At 49.5% G+C, this 11002-nt stretch overlaps 1 non-coding gene across 1 annotated transcript; it reads right to left on the reverse strand.

The window, feature by feature from the left end:
* Window positions 1-296: 296 nt before the first annotated feature.
* LOC138162002 (small nucleolar RNA SNORD93) lies at window positions 297-372 on the reverse strand. Its single transcript, XR_011168512.1, has one exon. It is a non-coding gene; the product is annotated as a small nucleolar RNA SNORD93 (small nucleolar RNA).
* Between the last annotated feature and the right edge of the window lie 10630 nt (window positions 373-11002).

The following is an 11002-nucleotide window of genomic DNA, read 5'->3' on the forward strand; positions in this document are numbered from 1 at the left end:
ATGACAATAATCAGTCTTCAGGAAAAGGGAGTCATTCTCCTAACACTCTGCTTATGAAGTCAGGAAAATGGCCTCCATTTCTGCAAAGGTTAAAACCCCCCACCCATCAGACATTGCCACTAACGTGCCAGGGCCTTCCCCTGGGAAGCTCCTGGTCTCTGCATGTCTGCTGAGGATGGGAGATGCCACCCAACCCAGACTGTGCCTTTTCAAACAAGGCCTCCTGCTGTTTAGTTCCAGGTGTCCTCACCATCCAGCAGATCTTCTCATTTTCCCATTCTAGAAGAATGTTTCTTTGGCCTCAGGTAAATCCTTTAACCATCAGAGCATGCGAACTATGCCCAATCAGACTGTGGCTTTCATCCTCGGCCAAGTATTCTTCTATCCCCCTTATAGCCCAGGTTAAATGACACCCTGCTGAGCCATACCTGAAATGGGTGGAAAATCACCTGCCTTGTCTTCCTCACGGCCCCTGGGACAAAAAGAAGAAAATGAACAACATTATGCCTTTGTTCAGGTGTCAGTGCAGGAAGTCAGGTGGGAGACATTCAATGCCCAAAATTAGTCTAGTGTTTCCTGGTTTGCCAATACTGGGAAGACCTGCTGTTTGCATGTGGTCTTAACAGAGGCAGCCTAGACACTAATACAGACTCCCTGACAAGGGCCTCTGACCCAGTACTCAGCCTGGGCTTCTGATGGGTAAAGAGCTTAGCACATCCAGACCACCCCAGTCCCCCTCCTCTGCTCTCCACTAGAAATCCTGCTATGCTCCCCCTACTAAGCACATAAAGCCAGATCATCACTCCTGTAAAGGATTTGTCTCCCAAGTGCCCTGGGGACTTCAGCCCCCAGCACTGGATTTCTCAAACCAAAACATCCCTCTCTGTGCCTGGCTACCACCCCTGTGGAGGGACATCTCCCCCATGAGACCCGGAGTTCCTTCACCTTTGAAAGCTACAGGCCAAACTTCTGATGCATTTAAAAGAGAATTCTGCTGTACATAACAGAGCTGTAGTTTCATGGCCAGTCCTCTTTTTCTGTTCTATTGCAGACAAAACTGCCCATTTTATCAGGTGTCTGTTAAGTTCAGAATAAAAATGAATTTTAAGAAATAAGATAAGCCCCTTGTATGTGTATCTCCAGCATTTAGCCCAGTGCCTGTCTAACGCTGAGTGTTCAGTAAAGAAACTCGAGGAAGCCCCTGCCCTGAAGGAGCTTCTGATAGAAGGGGTTTAGTCAGAGGAGAAAGTCAGGCTCAGAAGCAGCCTTCCTCACCCAGGGTCATGGAGGTCAGGAGCTGCTGAGCAGAATTCCAACCCTCAGCCTCTCATCTCCACCCTCAGGAAAAGGGCTTGCCATTTTCTTATCAGTCCCCAGTAGAAGGGGTGACCCTTCAGGGCAGAGGCTCTTCTACTCTGGCCTTTGTATCCTTAGCACAGAAGGCTGACTCTCGCCCTTACCAAGAAGACCTAGAAATTCTGAAATACTGATTCTCCTGTGAAGTTCTTAGTATGTCCATCTAGCTAGCTGGGGGCCTGCCTCCCCATGGCACAGACTGGCTTTCCTCTGGCTTTCCCTTCACAAATAGGACTGAACCACAAGCCCCCAGAGGCTACACACTCTACCACTGCATAAGAAAATGATCTAGGGGTGGCCAGGTGGCTCAGCGAGTAAAAGCACCGGCTCCAGTGTCGGGATGACCTGGATCAAATCTGGGCTCAGATACTCAGCACCACACTCAGAAATAACTGGCCGTGTAACCTTGAGCAAGTTACTTAACCCCGATTGCTTAAAAAAAAAAAAAAAAGAAAATGATCTAGTCAAAGGGCTTACTTTTGGGATTGGACAGACTGACCTGGGCTCCCTTTTGGCTGTGACCTGGAAGCGCCAGGGAGGGAGGATGGGGAGGGGTGAGGTGGGGGGGCTGGTTCATCATTTTTTTCAAACTCAGAAACAGGACTCCAAATTCAAAGTCTGTGTTCTCTCTGCTTCAGATACACTGGGCTAACCCTGTCCTCCCAGAACTCACATCCCATGGGTACATCCAATACTCAAATCAACTTTCTCAAGGTCATTTCTATAAAATGAAGGAATTGGGCTAAAGCAGGCCTTTTTAGACCCTTTTGGATATTAGGTACCTCTGGGCATTCTGGTGAAGATTAGGGACTCCTGGGGTGGCCAGGTAGCACAGCGAGTAAGAGCACCGGCCCCAGTGTCAGGATGACCTGGGGATCGAATCTGGGCTTAGACACTTAGCACCCACCCAGAAACACCTGGCCATGTAACCTTGAGCAAGTTACTTAACCCCAATTGCTTAAAAAAAAAAAAAAAAAGATCAGGGACTCCTCAAAATGTTTTCTTTTTTAAAGTTCATAAAGGAAGGAAATGCTCGATTCAGGTAGTGAATAGTAAAAATAAAGCTGTAATTTTTTTTCTCCATCCAAGTTCATGGATCCCTTAAAATCCATCCGGCCTGTAGAGCCCAGGTTAAGAGCCTTTGGTCTACAGCATCTCAAAAGGGCCCTCGTGGGCAGTATGCTGTGGTCCAAGGGCACATACAGGGGCACAATCCACGTCCAGGGGAAGTCCAAGTGTGTTGCAATGGCCCATTTCGAGCCTTGGCCAGCAGTCAGTTTCCAGGGCACAACTTCCCTCAAGCCCACTCTGTCCAGAATCCCAGCAGGACCAGCCACCATGCTGACAGAAAATGACTGCTTCATGATTTCCCTTTGCTGGAGTTCCTAACACACACCTCTCTCTTTCTCTTCCTCTCTGCTTAAAGAGTTTGTGCTTAAGGGCTCTAGCAGGGGGCATTCACTCCCAGACCCCCATTTAACCAAACTACACAATAGCAAACAGACTGTAAGTGACTGTGTAGGAGAAATCAGCTGCCTCTTGTTTGTAAGGACCCTTTCTTCTCAAGCTGAATGCTGCTCCAATCAACTGGTCTTTTACTCTTCCAGCCCCAAAGTGGGGCTGTAATTATCTCTATTATTCAAGGCTGGACTTGACACACAGGAAAATGGCTTGAGATTTGGCAAAATGGATTTCAGAATCATAGAATTTAGGACCAGGAGTGGTCTCTGAGGGCATTTCCTCCCACTCCTTCGTTTTACAGATGAAGGAATCAAGGCACTGGGTAGTGCCAAGTCTCAGCCTAAAACTCTCTTCTCCAGCCTGAGTTTTGGGGTGCTTCTAAGGCTCCTGAGGGGCATCTTAATGTAGTGCAGAAGCCAAGACCAGCCAGGAAGTACCCAGAGTGGTTCAGTTGTGGGAGGGTAGGGCTCCTGACTATCCATGTAGAGTTCATCCTCCCATTTCATGATCCATTCACCCTGTCCATCCCTTGCCAAGATCAGAGCATTTAGAGCTGAAAGTGATCTCAGAGATCACCTAAGCACAATCCTCAGATGTAACAGATAAGGAAACTGAGGTTTAGAGAAGAAAGCCACTGAACTTCACCATGCTCCAGCCACAGGCCATCCTGGCTAAGATTGAGCTGCAGGGGTGGGAGGTGCTTCTGGGAGCTAACTACCCAGAGAGTCACAAGGCCAGTTCTAGCTTCCATGTCCTTGGAGGGCAGTGCAGCTGTTGTCAGAGATCAGCTGTCCTGCCGAAGACTGACTTTTCCAGGAGAGATCCTAGGTCCCTGCGCTTTGCCTCTGGCTTGTAGCTGCTTGCAGAGAACAGACAAAAACTAAGAAAAGGGGTAACTGAGCCACCTTTAAAATGGCGGTAGGGGGCAGAGAAGACATAATATAGTGATATTTAGGTCCATCTGGAAATGGGAATCAGGCAGGTTTGGTTGTGGTTTAGACTCCGGAAGGCCAGGATACAATGCCCTCTTTCCTCCAAGGGGTATGAGGAGCCACTGGGCTGGGTTGAGAAGGCACCATAAAGCTGGGGTAGGCGAGAAAAGGCTACGGAAAAGGGTGCTGGGGCCGTCTGGGATTCAGCCAGGTATTTGGGGGAGGGACACAGGGGCACATGAGGGCTTTTGAGTTCAAGCACCATGTGGGTTTGGAGGAAAGGGTTTCCCTCTAGCATACTGGGTTTTTTTAGGCAGGAACATGACAGCCAGGAGCCTGAACACCACGTGGGGCCTGGGGAAAGGGGCTTCTACTACCATGATGTCTAGGGTAGGAAAGAGGAGCTCAAAGCACCATGTGGCTTCCCTCCTGGGGAAGGGAGTTAGGGGTTGGGGCACCATGTGTGACCTCCCTCCTTGAGAAAGCGATTGTGGGGTTCAGATCACTATTTGGCCTCCTCTTTGGAAATGGGGGTGAGGGACCCCGTGCCCCACGTGGCCTCCTTACTTGGTAAAGGGGATCAGTGACAAGATACCACGTGGCCTCCCTTTTTGGGGAAGGATTCGGAGAGGGCTTCAGAACAGCACGTGGCCTTCCTCTTTGGGGAAACGGGGCCGAGGAGTTGCCGTTCCCCAGCCCCACGTGCATAAGCTCCTCCTAGGTTAGGCTCCTAAGGCCTGGTGCAGGCAGGGCCGTGCAGCGGGTCACCTTCCCCCCCAACTCTGTACCCCGCCCCCGTGTCCCCCTAGCTTCTCTGGGGAGCTGTAGCCTACTTAAAGTCGCTGGAGGGGGAGCGCTTCACTAGGAGTGCAGGAATGGCAGGAGGGCTGAGCCCATTTACTCACCAGTGAGACCCCGCGCGGGTAAGGGGGGCAGGGAGCCCCCTGGCTCCCCACCCCCCCGCCCACCCAGGGCCTGCCCCTGAAAAGCGGCCGGTGCCTTGGAGACGTGGTGGCCGTGCGCCCAGGCGCGCCAGGGTGCCCAGCGGAGCCAGCTGTGCGCATCTGGCCCAGAGACTGAAGAGGCGCCCGGGCGGGGCCAACCCCCCTCTCTCTCCCCGCCCCTCTCCAGCTCCTCCTCCCAAGGGCCCCCGCCCCTCGGTCTGTGGCCCGAGTTCCCCGCCCGGGCCGCTGGGACTTTGTTCTGACTTTCCAAAGCTCCCGCCGGCCCCAGTCCCGAGCAGTTGCCGAAACTAACTCTCGCCTGCCCCCTGCTGCCCCTGGCCTTCAATGACACAGCTGATCCGCCGGGCCGCCACCCCTCTCGCTGCTCTCCATGGCTGGGCTGGGCTGACCAAGGATCCCTGTGGCTCTGGGGAGCTTCGATCCTAGCATTAGGAACCCGAAGGGACCATGGAGAGCAGCCAGCCCAAACCCTTCTGGTGACAGAGGGCCAATGATTTACCCAGGCTTGCCCATCCTGTAGTGGGCCGAGCCAGGCCCCCAGGTCCAGCACTATTTCTGAAGCTTGAATCAGGGTTGGCGGGAGACCAAATGGTAAAGTGTGTGAAGCCGCGGGAGCGAGCTCCCCATTTCTGGGCCAGCCTGCCCTTCTGATGTCGCACCGCCTTCTCCCAAAGCCTCCCCCAGGAAAGGGGCTGACCTCAGTCATTACTACCGCCATGGGAATCCGTAGCCTGGTTTCTAGCGCAGCGGCTTTCTCAGCCTCCTATCCCGACGGGCAATCAAAACCCCTGTTCTCCAAAAGCAATTTCGATTCAAACAATTCAGTTAAACGCAGCAAGCATTTTAGCAAGGGCTCTGTAAATAACAAATGCAGATTAAATTAAGTAAGAGCCTACTTCTGCTGCTGGGTGACTGGCTTCACTTCTCTGGGGCTGCTTCTTCTGTGAAATGAGGGAGCTTTGGGCTGGATTACTCTTGAGGCCCTTTCCCTAAGTTTCTGATCCTATACTTTGAAGGAGAAGTAACAACTGGGAAATTAGGTACGGGCTTTAAGGCATCAGAAAGCAGGTGGGAGGCTGGTACAGCTGATCTGAATAGGAGGACTTGGTATTCTTTTTTCCTAATCATGTCTCTCCCCCTAATCTTCTCCTTTCCAGCTGCCAGGTTAGTGACCACCATGTGACTGCCCAGAGTTCTGGAAGCTTCTTTTCCATTAGGGTGTGTGTGTGTGTGTGTGTGTGTGTGCCTATATCTCCTCATATTTCAGTATCATTGGCTTTCTTTGTAATCCTATGTATTTTATTTTATACACTTAACATAATTCTGAGAGGGGCTCTCTGGGCTTCAGCAGACTGCCGAAGGGAGCCTTCACAACACATAATAAAGATGGTGACAGTGAGCATTTATACACTGCTCACTGTAGGCCCAGCACTGTCCTGTCTGCTTTACAAATATTATCTCGTAATATTGATCCTCATACCAGGAGCCTAACCTGGGAGGAGCACACACACACACACACACACACACACAGAGCGCCTGGGCTGGCATCTCCCAAACAGGAAAGGCTTGTGCTGCTCTGAGCCCCTCTGACTCCTTCCCAGAAAGGGAGGCCACCGGGGACCCTGATCTTCATAACAACCCTGGGAGGGAGGTGCTATTATTGTTCCCATGATATAGCTGGGGAAACTGAGGCAAACAGAGGGTAAGTGACTGTGCCCAAAGGCACACAGCTTGTTAGTATGCAAAACTGGATGGGGAACTCCTGCATTAGGGAAACTGCAGTCAGATGCTGAGTTATTTGTTTTTTACTGTTTGGTGTCAAGTTTGGTTTTTTTCTTTCCTATTTGGAGGGGGAAGGTAGGGCAATTGGGGTTAAGTGACTTGCCCAAGGTGACATGGCTAGTTTTTTTTGTGTCAATTGTCTGAGGCCAGATTTGAACTCAGGTTCTCCTGACTCCAGGGCCAGTATTCTATTCATTGTGCCACCTAGCCTCCCTTGGTGCAAGTTTTAATGTAATCACAGGAGATTGTTGGATAGTGTCAACAATAGCCAACAATATGGATGATGAAAAGGACCCTTTTGCTGTGGGTGGTATCGGCATTTGCTTGGCTGTTCCTGGACTGGTGGTGGGGAGATGGGGAAAGAAAACACACATTTCCAAGTGAAAAAACATTTATGAAGCCCAGATTCTGTGTTGGCGTTTAGCCCAGGCACGGCACTAAGTTCTGGTAACACAAATTCCAGTAAAATGAAAGATAATCCCTGCCCTCAAGGACCTTACATTCTAACGGGGAAAGATAATGCCCAGAAGGGACCTGCAAAGGGGTGGAGAGGAAGGTCCATGGGCATGGTGAGGAGGAGGCATCCAGGGAGCCAGGAGTGCAGCTAGGAGAAGAGTGAGGAGCAACCCTGAGTCTGGCCTGAGCACTTCCCCAAAATGGAGGAACTCACCAGTCAGAGGACAGACAACAGTAGTGGCGGGCTCTTCTGGGCTGAAAAGGGATTCCGAGCACGATATTGAGCACATAGTAGGTAGTGAATAGGCCGGGGGGGGGCATCTTCCAGGGTGAGAAGCCCAGAGTCAGGAGCAGAGCCTGTGGAGGGGGAAGGTGTAGTTTTCAAAACTGTTCTTTTCAAGAAGAGTGTTTAAATGCCAACACGTGTTTATTGTAACTTGGGGGAGATGCCAGAAGCGTTCCCAAAGGATAAACCATTTATGCAATCAATTCTGGAACGTCCACATTGGGACAAACATAAAAGAAGCACATGCTTGCTGTTACTGACCAGGGACTAGGCTATGGCCTCTTTTTCTGAGCAAATGTCCTTGTCTTGCTGGGTATTAAGGAGAAAAGCTGTCAATCCAATTGATTGGGGAGGGGGTTCAAATACTAAAAACCTACTTGTTAGAAAGTAGAGGTCAGAATATTCTTTTCGAGAAATTGTCTTCTAAACTGCCTGCCTGGAGGATGAAGAAAGGCAGAGTGTTTGTCTGATGGTGAACTTTAAGGTCTTGGACGACAGCTAAGTCTCCATACAACACAGCTATGCCTCATATGTACCATAAAATGCAAGGCTGACACTATGGAATGCTGCCTGTAACATTCCGTCCTCGTACTTCTCCAGCCCACTTGGTATATATAGCCCAACAGCTGCTCTAGGTTCTTGGAAGCCTTGTCATGGCATATAATGGCACATCTATTCCCGAAATCCACAACTGAAACATACTTCAAACATATAAAAAGTCGTTTATATTGGCCTGTTTCCTCTCAAAGGATCTATCAACTGACAAAGATTTATTGACTGCATACCCAACTTCCAACATCTCAGCATTCTGACCAGTGTTGGCCATAGTCTGTGCATCAACTTTCATCTGAGACCATCAACCCTCTTGTGGCTCAACTGACCCACACCCAGCAGTTCCTTCCCCCCAATGCCACAGCCCTATTTCCCCAAACTCTCCGTTGGTTTTTGTCACACCGCAGGACCTTGCTTCTCTCCCTTCCTGCCTGTTTCATCGGTCTCCTCTCTTGGCTCCTTCTCCTGTCCCAGGGATGTGGGCACCTTCTTAAATTTCAGTCATTGCTGTTTCGCTGTGCTTTGTCCTTGGGAAATCTGCAGAAATCTCATCTGCTCTCCTGGCTTCGAAAACATGCTTACTTCCAAGGCTGTCTCTCAGCTCTAGCCCCTCATCCCCAGCTGCCTGCTGGACATTTCCAAATGGAGGTCCTGCCATCAAACTCAACAGTCATCTGGGCCAGAAGCTAATCCATTTCAAAATGCTGTTCATGCTCATTTGCTTGGGGGATTAGACCCTCGGCCTATGAAGTCATTCATTATCAAATCAGTTATTTCTTGATTGGCATGCTATTCAGTGGAGGATTTGACTATGAAATGAGAACATGCTAAGGCTGATTAGGAAGACTCTGGGAGAGGTCTGGGCATGAAATCTATTAGGACTTGGCTCTGACCAGGTGTCCCTCAGAACATCCCAGTGATGAGATGTAGGGGAAAGGGCGCTGGGAGAACCAGGCAAGGCATACTCAAGGTGACTCCAGAAGGACAGGGGTAGGACCTGGGAGCTCTTATAGGAACAAATACCTGGCACCAATGCAAGCTGGCAGGAACTCTCACTACTAATGCCAGTTGGCACCTCCTGTTCCACCTTTGGTAATCTTAGCATCACCTAGAGCATCAAGGGGCTTGACTTATCCAGGGTCACACAGCCAATTTAAGTCTGGGGAAGGACTTGAACTCAGGTCTTTCTGTCTTTGAGCCTGGCTCTCTGTCCACTCTACAACACTGTCAACTCATAATGGTAGCTAAGCTCAGACTGACTGCTAGCAAGTGTTGATTTTGGAGATCAAAGATATAATAGACATTTCACTCTCTCCTAAAGAGGCAGTGGGTTGGGTGTCAGGGGTGGGGGTGGGGTACACAATCCAGGTCAGCCTGGATTACTTTGGGAGTGCCTCAGGCACAACTGGTTTTCTTTGTTACCAGTGAGGGGAGGGGTTTACAGTATCCAGACATGGCTGAACTGCTAAAGAAACAAGATATTGAGGAAGGGTGGATAAAGGAGAGGAGAGGAAGAGAAAGAGGAGGAGAAGAGAAAAAAGGAGAAAAGGAGCAAGAAAGGGAGAGGGAGAGACAAGAGAGGAAGAGAAAAGGCAAAAAGAGAGTAGAGAAAGAGAAAGAGGAAAGGAGAAGAGAAAGGGAGAAAAGGAGGGGAGGAGACATAAAAGGAGAGGGAAAGAGAAAGGAAGAGAGAGGGGAGAGGAAGAGAAAGTAAAGGAGAAGAGAAAGGAAGAGAGAGTAAGAGGGAGGGAGGTGAGAGACATGGCATAGAGCCCCTCTCAGAAACTCAAAGACCTGAGTTCGAGCCCTGCTTCTGATACACACTAGCAGGGTGCTCTGGGGACAAATCACTTGATCTCTTAGTGCTCAAGGCATCCAAGAAATAAATTAGTTACTGAGAAATTGCTCAGTGGAGGGCATTTCCACACCCAGAGTTCTCAACATCGATGTTATCATCGATCTAGCTCCAGTCATCACTTTCCTGTTCTTGTGCAGGGACCTGCCCCTGTCCTCATAGGCACGCAGGCTTAGCATTTCAGAGTCTCCTTCCATCAGTACTGACAGCTCTTCCCATGTCATGTCCCTAGAGTCCCTCCTCTTTTCTTCCTACTGTTAACATCCTCGGCCTCTCTCCTAACTGCCTCCTTCCTGCCTCCACTAGGTTTGGGTTGGTTTGGTTTTTTAATATCAAATCACTTCCAGAACTAGTGATGGTAATCGAGGGGTACCCACCCTCACACCTATTTCCCAAAGCATTTGAGGCAGTTTACAAAAGCTGAAATGCTGCAAAACGTAAGGGCTGAGGATAAAAGCCGAAGGGAAATAGATGATGGAAGGAAGAAGGGCAGACTGGGCGGATTCTGGGAGGACCTTGGAGGAAGCAGCCGTTGGGCACTAAATCTGGCTTGACATTCCTGGCAGGGCAGCAGAAAGGGAAACACATCGACTTACACAGGAATCATTGTCTGACCAAAGGAAGCATAAAAATTCATTTGCAGAAAGAAACGTTTTTCCTGGAAAGCAAATGAGGAGTAGTCTGCACGGCTCCTTGTATAAAGGGGATTGTGTTGCTGCAGTGGTGAATGTCTTTAGCCATGGTATTACACAAGGCAAACGTCATTCCCATGCACAATCCTTCTATTGACACTCACCAAAGGTGGAGGAAACATCATTAAATAGGAATCCAGGGAAGATGGGGGGGGGAGGGGCACTGGAACCACATTTTTCTGGTGCTTTGCTGAATAGTTATCTATAGGCAGCTGTGGGATCCAGTGATGGCTCTGGATTCAGGAAGACCCAGTTCAAATCCAGCCTCAGACATGTCCCAGCTGTGTGACTCTGGGCAAGTCCTTCACCTCTGCTTGCCTCAGTTTTCTCAGCTGGGAAATAGGGATAATGATTAATAGCACCTACCTTGCAGAGTTGTCATAAGCATCAAATGAAGTAATATTTGTAATGTATTTAGCCCAGTGCCTGGCATGTGGTAGGAGTTATAGAAATACTAATTCCCTTCTCTTTCCTTCCCTTTAATAAGGGATGCAAAAGGAAGAATTTAGATGAACGTAGTGTTAACAGGTGTCCACCACTAGGGGAATGTTTAAATTGTGTTATGCTAATGTAAGAGGCGACAATCAATACTGACAAGTGTAAGGAATACATAGAAATGCAGAAAGGCTTCTGTGAAATAATGCAGAGTGAGAAAAGCAAAGGTA

This window comes from Petaurus breviceps, unplaced genomic scaffold, assembly GCF_028583685.1.
Source record: "Petaurus breviceps papuanus isolate PSGF00001 unplaced genomic scaffold, PetGlider_PUasm1.0 185, whole genome shotgun sequence".
NCBI classification, from domain to species: Eukaryota; Metazoa; Chordata; class Mammalia; order Diprotodontia; family Petauridae; genus Petaurus; species Petaurus breviceps.